The sequence below is a fragment of the Serinus canaria genome, chromosome 2 (genome assembly GCF_022539315.1).
Source record: "Serinus canaria isolate serCan28SL12 chromosome 2, serCan2020, whole genome shotgun sequence".
In the NCBI taxonomy this organism is placed as follows: Eukaryota; Metazoa; Chordata; class Aves; order Passeriformes; family Fringillidae; genus Serinus; species Serinus canaria.
In genome coordinates, this window is record NC_066315.1 from 128311305 (window position 1) to 128325150 (window position 13846).

General features: G+C 45.6%; 1 long non-coding RNA gene across 2 annotated transcripts in view; it reads left to right on the forward strand.

The window, feature by feature from the left end:
- LOC127059310 (uncharacterized) overlaps positions 1-13846 on the forward strand; it is a 31857-nt gene that overhangs the window by 12535 nt on the left and 5476 nt on the right. Inside the window, exon 4 of one of the 2 annotated variants that reach the window (XR_007776995.1) lies at positions 3398-3816. The exons of the other annotated variant lie outside the window; for it this stretch is intronic. This is a non-coding gene — a long non-coding RNA (uncharacterized LOC127059310). Of the gene's footprint in view, positions 1-3397; positions 3817-13846 lie in introns of those variants that run through there. 2 annotated transcript variants of the gene reach the window in all.

The following is a 13846-nucleotide window of genomic DNA, read 5'->3' on the forward strand; positions in this document are numbered from 1 at the left end:
TTGCTCTGGTACCAGCATGGCTTCACTTGTGGTAACAATTGCAGGAGCTCTTGTTTGACCAGGCAGGGGCACTTTTACTGCCATGTGGGCTAATCTGCTTGTGCAGTCATGTGTGCAGAGAGCAGCATACGGGTGTGTAGTTTACAGCCTTTCCTTAGAAATGGCTTTAGTATGCACACCAACAGTCAGCACATAAAAATCATTTCCATCAAGTGATTTGGGGATATAGGAAAGACAGATTTCAAGGCTTGTTATTATGCTACTGTGATGGGCTTTAAAAAGGAAACATTTTTCCTAGCATGTTATAAATATCTCATCATGCCATTACGATCACAGACTAGGAAACCATCACGGCTATGCATGACAAAGGCAACACTGCAGTAACATAAAATATCTCACTCTCTTTTGTTTTCCTGGTGGATTGTTGTGAGAAAGAAAACTTGGTAATGTCCAGACATTTTCTTGCCCTTTTTTGAAAACCAGAATTTTTTCTTGTTTACCTTAGAAACTGGGGGTTTGTTTATGGTGTGTTCTGTGTTGTGAAGCACATGGAAATACAGGCAGTCCCTGCTTGAGCAGGCTCCTTACTCACTGATCTATCCAAGGCTATGTACTCATGGGGGAACCTGGGCTTGGGTCTGGTGATTAACCCAACACATGTACATGTCTCAGAGGACTCAGGCATTTGAGAACATAAGCTTAAGTTTCTAAAAGTAAGCAAGGAGTTAAACAATAAACCATATCAGGTAGCCTGTTTATTACCACATGGCCATTTCCACTGCTGTTCTCCATAAAGTTGTGCCAGCACTTTCATTTTAAACATTGTTTTTCATTAGTTTATATAATACAGCTGTAAACATTTTTTCAGGCTCAAACTTGAAATTTAAAGGGAGAAACTGGGAAAAAAACACACCCCTGACTACTCTGCTTTTGAATGATATAAAAGTGAAACTGCTGGGAGTATTGCATGGGATGGGTATGTCCATGCCAATAAAAGCTTTGGATTAACAAGTGGAGGATGTACAAAGCCATCTCTGCAGATGTCCTCTGTGAGGCAGATGTCCTGGAAAAGGCCAGGGAATGAGCCTGTGTGTTGAATCTTGAACTGGAATGGAAGAGCTCAGTAAACAAAATACCAGCATAGTAATGCTGAAGGAATATAATTAGTCACCACATTCTTGACTTGTGCTCTCTGGTATTTCCATTGTAAACATGGATTGTTTTCATCAAGCATAAGAACAACCATGGATACAACTCTGTGTCCTTGTATAAGGGGCGAGCATCAAGGATCTGATCACTGAGGTTGACATCATACAATACAACTAAAACATTTAACAGCCCAGTAGGAAGCTAGCCTCTTTCTTACCCAGCCTGCCTAGTTTCTGCCAGGTTAGTGAGCTCAGTTACTCTGGTGAAGCCTCCAAATGCTAGAGCCAACACAAGCAAGACCCTCTTGACAGCACCTACTGATGTAGCTCAGTTTCTTTGCATCACCAACCTGGGAGCATCTTCCAAGGGGGACATTTTGTGGGTATCAGTGTTGAGCAGCTGTTTCTCCTTGCCCTGCACCCTGTGCCACCTGTCTGAGGGGCTGGCACAGCTGTTTGTGCAGCCAGGCAGTGAGCTGTGCCGGGGAACATCCCTGTGCTGGTTGTTTCCTAGGGCACTTTACTGCATGGTTACACAAACTGTCGGGCTGCTGCAACTCAGGAGGCTGCAGGGAGGCACGATGATCGGCTGATGGGGACAGGGTAAACAGCAACTGCTAGAGCCAGTTCCAAAGCACTAGTGAGACCAAAAGCCAAACCACAGGCTCAAGTTATTTACAGTTCTTTCCATTGGCTTCAGTGAACAACAGTTAGTGTCTCCCTGTTGCAACCCCAAATCCCAGTAAGACTGAAATCAGTGAACGATCCTTTTCCCTATGATTTCAATTGATCTGTATTTAGAGTAAAAAACTTACTGAAGTTTTGATGTTATCTATGAAGGTCCCATCTGAGAGCATTTGGAGTGGGTACTAAAAGACTGTTTGGGTAGCAACCCATAGATTTTTATCCCACTTCCTGGCTCATTCACCATGGTCTCTGTTGTCACCAGGGATGATGTGAAATAATATGAAGGCAAGTTCCTTCAATTTGAACCACAAGGGAAATAAAAAACCACAGCTGACAGAGGCTCCTATGCATCCAGCTCAGCTGAGAACACAGGCTGGGGAAAAAAGCACCTGATGTGTGGGACATGTCCACTGAAAGAGAGCATCCGGTCTTCTTCCTCATGCTAGGCCACATACTCTGTGATGTTGTTGTTATAGCAGTTGTGCAGAGGAAGTCCCATGCTGGGTCCCTAAAAGCCATCATGGACTTGACCATCTGGGTAGGTCAGTACATTAATAAAAAGCCTCTTGCGTTAAACCGAAATGAAGAGCGACTTTCCAAATCCATCAAAGGAAGGCCAACACATGGGTGTTAAAACAATGGGCCCTTTAAGTGTGTAGCTCTTGTCTACAGCAGGATTACTAAACCTCATTTATTTTTGACTTGTTTTGAATCTAGGTGCCCACTATCCAGGGCAAGTATTAAAGTTTTGGCCAGGAACATCCTAGGCATGGAGATACCAAATGATAATTCCTGCATCAACTTGTGAGGGCTTGGTTCTTTAGAAGGAGGTTTCAAGCCCCCCTAGAAAAAAATCAGAGAAAACAACTTGATGTGTCTGGCAGGAAGATTTATTTTGCAGTCCCATTTTTCCCATCTGAAAAATGCCTACCATTACACCAAACCTAACAGACCAGCTCTGAGGCTTGATTAGTGTGTGCAAAGCCCATCAGTGTGTACATGGTGAAGTGTGTAGCCCTGAGAAAGGAAGGAATGAGGTGGCCCAATAACTCTGCAGTGAGTCAGTAACATTACCTAATCTATAGTACAGCTGTGCCACACGGGATACTCTCTGTAAACACACTGCCTTATCACCTGCTTGTTGGGAAGGGTGAGCTGGTTCAGCTAAAATAAGAACAGGAATAAACCTGTGTCCAACAGCACTTCCATCTTACCTCCGGTTCTGCTCAGCGTTCCCTGTCCTGAGTGAAATTACCTCCCAGAGGTTTTTTTTCCTTGAGGTATTAATTATTTCATTGAACAAAAGGAGGGAGGATGAAAATAACCCAGAGAAATGGGTGTTTGTGCAGTGTTTACGCCAAGGTTTCCAAGCTGATGTACAGCAATAAATACCAGGGACCAGCTGCTTCCTTTCTTACAGGAGTCCACGTGGAGATGGCAATTCCCTCCAGATCTCCCCTGGGAAACACTGGATCAGAGCATTATTTTAAAAAAGAAATAAAGGGATGTCAGCAAACAGAGGTGGACTTTGCATTATTCCTGTCTTGTTTTCGCTTTTACAGTCCACCAAGTTCCACGGCTGCGTTCATGGGGGCTCATGAACCCATCTGGCCCATGGAGGCTTTGTTTCCAATGGACTTATGTCCTGCTTCCCACCACCCTGAGGAAAGAAGGGGACCAAACACTGAAGCACAGCACAAGGGCTCAGCAGATTGGTTCTCATGTCTGTAGGGACATGTTCTGTGTCCTGTGTCACATCACTGTTGTTCATGTGTGGTGTGAGGGTAAGAGCACCTTGTCCCCTCTGGAGGGTCCTCCAAGCTCCTTAGAGCTGGGTATGTGGATGATCACAGAGAGAGATGCTTAGGAAGTGCACGACTCCAGACATCTTAAAACTGCAGGCAACGAGTGCTTTATGTATTATTTTGATTATTATGTGGCATTTATATTGCAGGAGTGATCAGATGTGCTAGAAATTGTACAAACTGATAGTGTAATATGGTCTCTGTCACTAAGGAACATTTTTAAAAAATAAAAGAGATGAGTCTGGGGGAAGGTAAAACTCTGTGTTACAAATACATTCCAGGGTAATGATGAGAGTTCTTGTACATGCTCATAGATCTCACCCAGAAAAATACACTTGTGGCAGAATTGTTAATCTTGGCTTTCCTGCTGGGTTGTGTTTTGTTTAGAAATCAGTTTTTTAATCAGAAACAGCTCATCAGAATAGAAATGAGAAGGAGGGGAAGGGCTAACCAGAAAGGGGATAAGAAAGTGAGAAAATGGGAATAAGGAAGGAACAGAAAGAAAGAAGGAATAGAGGTGCAAGAGGAATAGAAAAGCTTATCATTTGAGAACATTAGCATAGGGAGATTACAGAGTACAGAGTTAGGAGAAGTGCAGTGCAAAGCAGGGACAATTGCCATTGGTAGTTTAGGAAAAAAATTAAAAATAGCCAGAATTTTTAACATTTGTAAATATTGGCTTCATGAGCTCTAGGGGCATCAGAAAAAAACTGGTGACCACTGGGACTAAGACAAGGGCACTACCTGAGCAAGGACAGAAGAGGATGCTGCCACCCCCTCCCACACTGCTTCCCATCAGCAGCACCCTTTTGTTAAGTCTGTTCTTAGAGTAGTTGCTCCTAAGACCACCTGTCTTGATCCAAGCAGTCTTGCACCCCAGTGCTGAGAAATGTGCAAAATACAGAGTTATTTGCAGTTGTCCTTCATTTCAGTGAAGTCCTAAACCAAATCTGGGTCTATGTTTGAGTTTTAAGAGGAACTGATGTCAAGGACAGGTATTTCTTGGGTGCAGTTTTCCTCACTTACTAAATAGCTCTCCAAAGTCATTTTTCCCTGAGCAGTGAGTGCAAGAAATCCAGGCCTGTCCTTTCATAAAACACCACTCTCAAATCTTAGTTTCTTCCTTCCTTCCACTAGAAGTGACACACCATCCCTTCTCTGACTTTTCTCCTTTCTTTCCATTTCCTATGCACACGCACCCTTCAGTCTGTAACCAGATCTAAGAAAGCTCATTGGTACTCAGTGATGCCTCCTGCTTGGGTCCCTCTGCATCCCCACTGCCACTTCAGAGGTGTCATGGCCACTGCTGTGGTGCCAACCATCAACAAGGAATGGGAAACTGCTCCGGGTGTAAAGCAATACTCTAAACCTGGGAGACTGGGAAAGGGGGAGGGAGAAGCATGGTCATTTTTAACCTGGATTGATTCCCTTACCCACTTCATGCTGCAGCCTCACAGACACTGGCATCAGTGGAGTAGGCAAGGGCATCGAACTGGTGGGTGGGGGATCTGTGCTGCTGGATGCTCCTTGCCAAAAAGACAAGGGTGGCGTATGGATGGGCTCTGCCTGCTCAGCCCAGCCCTGATGGCTGGAGGCTTCTGTTGCACTTCTCCAAAATGAACCCATCCTTCCTCCTTCCATTTGGGAAGTTCATAGCAGCTGGAGTGGAAAGTTTTTAATTCCCACAGAAAACCAGGGGTGTATAAGCTCAAGGTGACATTGTTTTAGCTGAGTTGTGTTGGCCCATCTTGCAGATGAGGGTGTGTTTGACTGTGCTGACTGCTCTTACAGCATTATCTTGAGTTTTGTGATATCAGGGGATGTTGGTAGGGGGCAGTTGTTGAAATCAGATGATCATATGTTAATCCCAGCTTTCTTTTTCCTTTCTTAAAGCAAGCTTGTGGCAGCAAAGTAAGGGAAGCCTGACAGCATGGCACAAAGCCTGAAACATTTGAAGGCCCATAAAACACACTTCAAATGAACACATTTTGTAAAATCTCATTAGTTTTTGAGGCTTGATTCATGACAGCTGAATCCTCAGGACTGGCAATATTCATATAATGTAAAAGAGCTATAAACATTAAAGAAGTAAAAATGCACAAAGCTTCTACATCAGTCACCAGCTGCAGCCAAGCTATGGCTCATTGGAATTTATTGCAGCATCTTCAAGCAGAGCAAGTGGTGAAGTGGTGCTATTACTTCTGATTACAAATGGACTGGGTAAGAGCACTGGTGCTATAAACACCCCATTATAGAATGGGCTGCACAGTACAACACCTACTATATTAATAACATTCAGTTCTTTGGATTCAGAAATAGTGCTCTTAGGAAGAAAAGCAATTGCATTCTAGTTTGACACCTAAAAGGAAATGTGGGAAGGAAATAACTGTAACTGGCACAGCTAATAATGGATTATGATGTTACCCTCCCAGGAACTGGAGGGAATTGTCCTGCACTTTAGATTGGAACTAGCCTGCTTTGTCAAACATAAATCTGTGTTAATCCTTCTAAAAGGTTGAAAAAAAAAAAAAAAAGCCCAGGTGAACTTTTGGTTCCCATGGAGCTCCTCTGTGCCATTTTGATGAAAGAAAAGGATCAGAAAGCTGCCTCTATGGTTCATCTGAAAGCACCCCTCTGACAAGGGAACCAGAGACATCCTACCCCCCACACAGTGTCTCCACACCTGCTGACAACAAGAAGAGGCTGGAGCAACCTGCCCTTTGGTAGGCTTTACCTAACATAATGATCCCTCAAGGCCTTTGGCAATTCAAAGATTAGAGGGCTAGGCTGAACACAGAAGCTGCACCAATTTAACTTATATCACGGCTTTGATTTGCATTCCCAGAGCCAGTTCAAGGTGTGGTTTCACAGGTTCCTAGGTCTCTGTTCCCATCCCCTTGCCAGAGGTCTGTCTCTCCCAGCAGAGCTGGTGGCCATTGCCCTGGGTGCTCATCTCAGCTGATTTTGTGCAAAAAACCCCAGAAACCTTCCCACACACCTGCCTTCATCAGCCACCCGTGGGAGGACACTGGACTTTTGCCCTGGAGGAACTGGGGCACAGGGAGGCTTGTTTCTGCCAGCTCAGGGCAGGATGATGACGGCAGCACCAGCGCTGAGTAAACACCTGAGGAGGGGACTCCTCCAACACAGCAGCAAGGGTTGTCAGACTCTGTCAGTCAGCACAGCTGCTCCACAGCCCCAGGGAGTTCTAACCCTTCCTCTCCCACACCCCAGCATTATGCCCAGGCCACATGACTGTGGGATAGCAGGAGAGGAAGGGAATGCTCTCTGTCTCATCCCACGATTCTTAACTGCTGAGATTCAGGCAGGAGGAGCTAAGGGAGGCTTTAGGTATCACTTCCCACTGGTGGATCTCAAAGGGGTTTTGGAGGTAGATAGTTTTAAACCCATTGCATAGACACTCCACCAATAACATTGAATAGATGGCTGATGTGATGAAGGCCATCTAGCAAGCAGACTACAGAGCTGGGAAAAATGTTTCCTTAGACCCTTTCCAGTAACCCACTTACTTCACAGAGCCTCCAGCTATGAACCCCTCTGGCAGAGACAGACCACAGTTAAATGCTTGCATCTCCTTCTTATCCCCTATCCGGGCATCAGGTTCTAACCAAACCTGTCCTATCCCTGCCTAGGCCCCCTTCCACACCCAGATCATGCACAAGGGGCCTTACATGACTGCACTCACTTTCACACACCCTGGAGGAGTGGGATGGGACATATCCATGCTTTTAGACACACCAGTTTATTCATCCCAGACCAACCTTGCTTCTTTGGTTAAATTGATGAGACATTACACATGGGCTACAACAAAAAACCCCACGACCTCTGGGAAATAAAATGGCTGAAGAGAGGCCTAAAGGTTTGTTTAAGCCTTTGTCCTGTCATTTTTTCAGACTAAGTAGTGCATGAGCACAGCTGAAGATCCAGCTTATTTTGTAGCAAGTGTAGATTTAATAAATCTGTCTCAACTCCAGTTGTACAAAGAGAAGCTTTTATAATGGGAGAAAATTGGCTGAGCTCATATTCTTCCCTGAGACAAAAGTTCTAGGCACAGCTAGATGAGAAATTAGCTGCAGCTTCTTCTAAAGAGCCTGTGAAATAAAATCACCAGAGGAAGTACTCCAAAACCCTTCAATATGTAGGCAAGCAGTACAAGCAAAGATTACATCATTGCCAGAAACAACCAAATAGCCCCATCCAGGTGATTACCAAGTCTGAGGCAAACAGCTGGAGCAGGGTATGGGTAAATATTGCTAAACCAGAATACTGAACATGTTATCCTGGAGAACAGAATGGGAGCATTTTAAGGCATATTTTAATTCATCAGCTCTTACCAGTATTCTTGATCAGAAGTGCTTGTGTTTCCATAGTGCCTTGGGAAGCTGGGAACATCAAAGCCCAGACGTACACACACATCCAGGTCCACCAGCTCTACCAGGCAGGTATGAATCTCCAGCAAGCAGATGATAACAAATAGCAGGAAGCCCATGAAAATACATCTTAAGCTAGCTCTGGGAACAGGAATCAAAGCCACAGTTTAAGTTACTTTGATTCAGCCCCTGTGTAGAGACTAGAAACTGAAAATCAAAGTGGGGTTGGTACCTTTTTTGAAAGAGCCAATTCACCACAGCCTAAATGAAAAGAGTTAGTAGCTCCTACAGAAGTGCAGGTACAATTCTCAGCTGAGATGTGAGAAGCTCTTTTCTCTTTTCAGAGCTGGTTACACAAAGAAGTTTACTTTGAAACATGTGGTGCCTCAGTGTAATTGCTTCACATAAAGTAGTGCGCAGGAGCAGCCTCCAAATGAACACAGGGCTTCTTCCCATGTCATTGTTTCTGCCTGGAGACGAAGAGCGAGGATGCTTCAGCTGGACACCAGGGTACCTGGTGGAGTAGCTAGGTGTGGGATAGCTCCAGTGGCACCAGGTGACAGAGCATAGCCAGAAGTCACAAATTTCCACCCAGATGTTCGCACCATCAGATCTCTGTGATTCACCTTTTGGGTGTTGTCGTTGTTCAAGTTACCAGCAAACTCCTATGAAGAAACCAGCTCTCCCCAGAGTAACTGGGGGTGGGTGGCCATCATTGTGGGGACACTTGGCATACCAGTGTCAGACAGCTGCAAGGTTTCCCGACAGGCACAACTCTTCCATGTAATTTTAGCTGCCATTTTCCCAGCTTCATCTTCCTACCCAGCAGCAGTGCCTCAAGTACAAAGATGCAGAGGAGAAGCAGAAGGAGTTCAATATGGTTCTCTTCTGGTAGAAATGCATTTCATATGTCTTCCCTCCTTGTCATGAGCTTGGGAGAGTGGAGAGGAGTATGCTGAGGGCCACCACTGGCCCACAGGGCGTGCTTCAAGGTGTGAAAAGCCACTTTTCCACATGGAGTTACCTGAGAGATACTGCATCAGACTGCCTACTCAAAAGGACACAGCCATCACCATCCAGAAAGGTGTGTTCAGGGCAGCATCTGGAAATCCCCAGATGGTCTTGGAATGTTGTTTGTGTCACCTAAGAGGGTCCCTAATTTCACTGGCCTGGCACAGCCCTTGCTGTTGTTGTGCCTGAACCAAGGCTTGCACTTGACAAGTACAGCCAGGTACAGGTAACTGGGTGCAGCCCTGGCCTCGATGGGGCAGACCACCCAAGAACAGGACCACTCCTGCTTAGCTGGACCAGCCCCATCTTGGGCTATGCCACTGATGGTACCTCAAGCCCCACAGCTTTCCAGTACAGCTTCATCTAGGAGTTGTCTGCTCTCCTTCAGGTCTTGTGAAAACCTCAAAGAGGTCTCAGCTTTACAGTGCATGTAATTCACCAGATTGTCGCCTGGCTCCACTGCTGGAAAAAAAGAGGACTGACACCCCACTTAAGAGTGTCATTAGCATTGCCAAGGTTTCTTCTTTAGTTTCTAGAAGGTTCTGTGAGCACCCTCTATGTGTGGCTCAGTAAGGTATTGGTGGGACATCTGGACCATAGAAAAACCCATTTAATGACTGCAGGAGCAGTGACAGGCCAGCAGCACAGTGCAGGTCCCCATCACCACAAGCTGTGTGGAGACACCAGCCAGGCTCCATGAGCTGAGGGTGATTGCTGCCCTCACTGCACCAGAGAGAGGGACTGGCCTCAGCTGGAGGCCAGGGTTTAGAAGTTATAAGGCTGGCTTAGCAGCCTGTGTGCATCCATCAGAGTGGCAATTTCCAGAGCATGTGTCAGACAGCCCTCCTACGCTGATGCTGAGAGCAACACCTTGGATACAGGCCTGACATAATACTGGGAATATTTGTCATGATTCATGGTATGCAGTATCACTAATACAGGGACATGACCTGATGAGCTCTGTGAGACCTCTCCTTGTTATGATGTGCAGGTTCTGCATGCTTGGCAAGCTTTTATTAATTTTAAATAAAACAGGGGATGTCAATTAACTGTGGGAAATATGTCAGCCTTTGTTAATGCACTTTGTACTCCTTTATTAATTTTTCATACTGCCATGGATGCAAGTCTGCTAGGGGGAAATACCAGTTATACACAGTGCTTTTCCCTGCAGGGTCCTGTGTTGGGAGAAGGGAGTAGAGAAGAGGGGGAGGCTCTCTGTTATTGCTCAGTAAGATTTTCAAAGTGTACATTCATGAGTTTATAAAACTGTGCAACTTGTGCATAATCAGTTTGAGTGCCTGAATGCTGGCCTGTGGGGCCTCTCTCCCTGCCTGCAGCATCATTCCAAAAGCTTAGGTTCTTTTCCAGGTCATGATCAATTTTATATATTGGATTACATGTTGGGTAATGCTGGTGCATTAAAAAAAATGTAAAATTCAGCTTTAAAATGACAAATATTAGATAAAAGTTTTTTTCTCCCTGGAAAGTGCAGTGCTTTAATGCTGTGCAAACAGAGCAAAGGCAAGGGGCTTAATAAAGGACAGAGGAGATTCTGGTGTACAGAGCTGAGTGCTCTTCTCTTGGCATGCTGTGGAGAGTCTCCTAGTGTGTGTGACCAGCTTTCCTTGCCAGGAATCCTGGGAACACGTGACATGGTATGACGTGGCTCTGTAATCTGCTCACAACATCAGAGGTGGATCCACCTCCATGAGCAGTTTTTGCACTGGTTCTTTGACAAGGGAGAGATCTGTCTTTCATTCCCTGGACTCTGCTCCTCCCAGAGCATTGCATCCCTCTCCTGCACATTTCCTGGGGCTCAGATAAGGTCACCAAATGTTTCTTTGTTTTTCCCTTTCCTCACTCTCAGGTCCTCTCAGGCCCAGATCTTGAGATCTGTGTGAGCCTGGAAAGGAGCAAAGTCAAAACCCTGAATTTTGCAGGAGCGAACTTCCAGCTCTTTAAGGACTTGGTGAATAAGATTCACTGGGAAACTGTCCTTAAGGACAGAGGTGATGACCACTGCTGGCAGCTCTTGAAGGCCCCTTTTCTTAGAGTGCAAGAGTGCTTTTCCAGTGTATAGGAAATCAAGCAAGGCAGGCCAGAAGCTGACATGGAATTGCTCCTCCGACTGAGGAAGAAATGCACTGCCAGTGGAAGCAGAGACAGGTGACCTGGGGAGAGTACAGGGACACAGTTCATGTGTCTAGGAATGGGGTCAGGACAGCCAAGGCAAAGCTGGAACAGGACTTGGCAAGAGATGTAAAGAATTACAAGAAGGGATTCCATAAGGACATAGGTCAGAAAAGGCCAAGGAGAGTGTAGCCCCTGTGATAAGCAAGAAGGGTGACACTGATACGAAGGCTGAGGTAGCCTATGACTTCTTGGTCTCAATCTTCACTGACAGTCAGGTTTCCCACTTCTCTCAAATGCCTGATCCTCTGGGTGGGTGGGAGGGAGTGAAGCCCTTCCCTGTATAAGTGAAGAGCAGTTCAGGATCACTTGATGAAGCTGAACAGACACAAGTCTACAGGACCTGAGGAGATGCATCCCAGGGTCCTGCAGGAACTGGTCAATGTTGTTGCTAAGCCACTCTCCATCATATTTGAAAAGTCATGGTGGTCAGGTGAAGCCCTTGGTGACCAGAAAACTGGAGACATCACTCCCATTTTTAAAAATGGGAAAAAGGAAGATCCAGGGAACTACAGCCTAGCCGATCCTGGGAACACCACGGTGCAGAACCTCCCAGAAAATCTGCTAAAGCACATAAAAGACAAGGAGGTGTCATCATGCCTGACCAATCTGGTGGCCTGTGCTGGAGTGATGGCAAGAGGTGATAAGAGAAGACCAAAAGACATCAGTTATGTAGTCTTCTGTTAGGCCTTCAGTATGGTCCAACATGATTTCTTTGTCTCCAAATTGAAGAAACATGGATTCGATGGGTGGAGCATTCCATGGATAAGGAATTGGCTGGATGAATGCAGCCAGAGAGTTGTGATCAATGGCTTTATGTCTGGGTGGAGGCCAGCAATCAGTTGTGTCCCTCAGGGCCCTGTCTTGGGACCAGTGCTCTTCATCTTCATCAGTGACACAGACAATGAGGTCAAGTGCACCTTCATCATGTTTGCAGATGACCTGAAGCTGTGCAGTGCAGATGACACAAAAGAAGGACAGGGCCACTTCCATAGGGACTGGACAGACTCGAGAAGTGGCCTATGAGAACTTCCTGAAATTCAACGAGTCCAAGTGCAAAGTGCTGCACCTGGTTCAGAGCAATCCCAGATATGAGCACAGATTGGAAAAAGTCATTGAGATCAGTCCTACAGCAAAGGACTTGGATATTCTCAGGGATGAAAGGTGGGCATGAGCCAAGAGTGTGTGCTCACAGCCCAGAAAGCTGACAGCATCCTGGCTACCTCAAAGGAGGCATGGCCAGCACATCAAGGGAGGAGGTTCTCCCCCTCTACCCTGCCAAAGGTCACCACCCAGAGTACAGCTGAGAAGAAGGACATGGACCTGTTAGAGTGGGTCTAGACAAGGGCCATTAATATGGTCAGAGCACTGGAGTACCTCTACTACAAAGACAGGGCTGATGTTCTTCCTCAGCAAGTTGGAGATAGTCAAAAATTGGGGAATCCAGAGAAGGCACAGTGCTTTGGGCACCTTAAATGCCCCCTACCTCCCTTGCAGCCCTGCTCGGAGTCCAAATGGCTTTTAATGCTGCTTTCTGATAAATCTGAAGGCTCGTAGAAGTAACCTTATCAAAGCCTTACCAACGTGACTCCACAGTGTATGCCCTACTTGGACTCCCTACACTTCTGAGAGAGAAATGTCACTTAAAAATTGTTAGCTGTAGGAAACTGGCATGACAGGGCAAGGAGATGGCTCAGGAGGGTGAATGCCAGAGATTCAGCTTTAACCCAACATGGAGGTATGGGAGGAGGCAACTTATCCCAGAGGGTTATTCAGGGTTCTCTGAGTTGCAGTGCCCTCTGTAAGTATAGATACCCTCCTGGCCCCAAAGTAAATATGTATCTGTAAAAATACTGTGGATTTCATAGAGAGCATTGCTGTAAGGAACCATGCCTGTCAGTGTTGTGCAGTGTTTGGATAGCCCAGACACCTGAGAGATGCTGCACAGTCTGCTCTGTGAGGGGATTTGTGGCAAGATCTTTAAATGTCCTGGCCTCTCCAAGCTGATATTTAAAGGGCAGTTGTATTCTGAAAAATTACCTTGGTAGGCATAGTGAAAATTTGTCTTTCTAATCATCAAATTTGCCTAGCTAACAACAGAATATGTTAATTTCAGGGTAAGTTCAGCAGAGAGAGCCAGAGCAGCTTTTTCTGTGTCCTCAGTAGTAAGATCTGCGTAAAAAAGGCTTCCAATTCTGCAAATGTGACTGGAGTAGAAATGTGCTATCTTGGGTGAAGAAATTCTGCAGCCTTAGCTGGCATAAAATGTGGCAAATCCTTATTTTAGTGAGTGAATTCCCCAGATGTGCCTGGGAACAATTCAACTGACTACAAAAGATCTATTTATCCACCATGACTATTTAGAGTAAAAAAACTGCACTTTGAAGTTTGGTAGGCACTTTTGCAATAGAGGGGTTTGCCCTGATGTCCTTGGCCAAAAATAGTGGGTTATTTTTGTCCTGCTAACACATGCCAGCTGGCTGCCACCCTCCATTCCTGACACAGCTGCATTTCAGTTCTGCTGTTTATGTAAAGTTTGTGCAGTGTGATTTGGGGTCCTTTGGGATGAAATGTGCTATGTAAATAGAAACTCTTATTTCCAATGTCTTTCTGT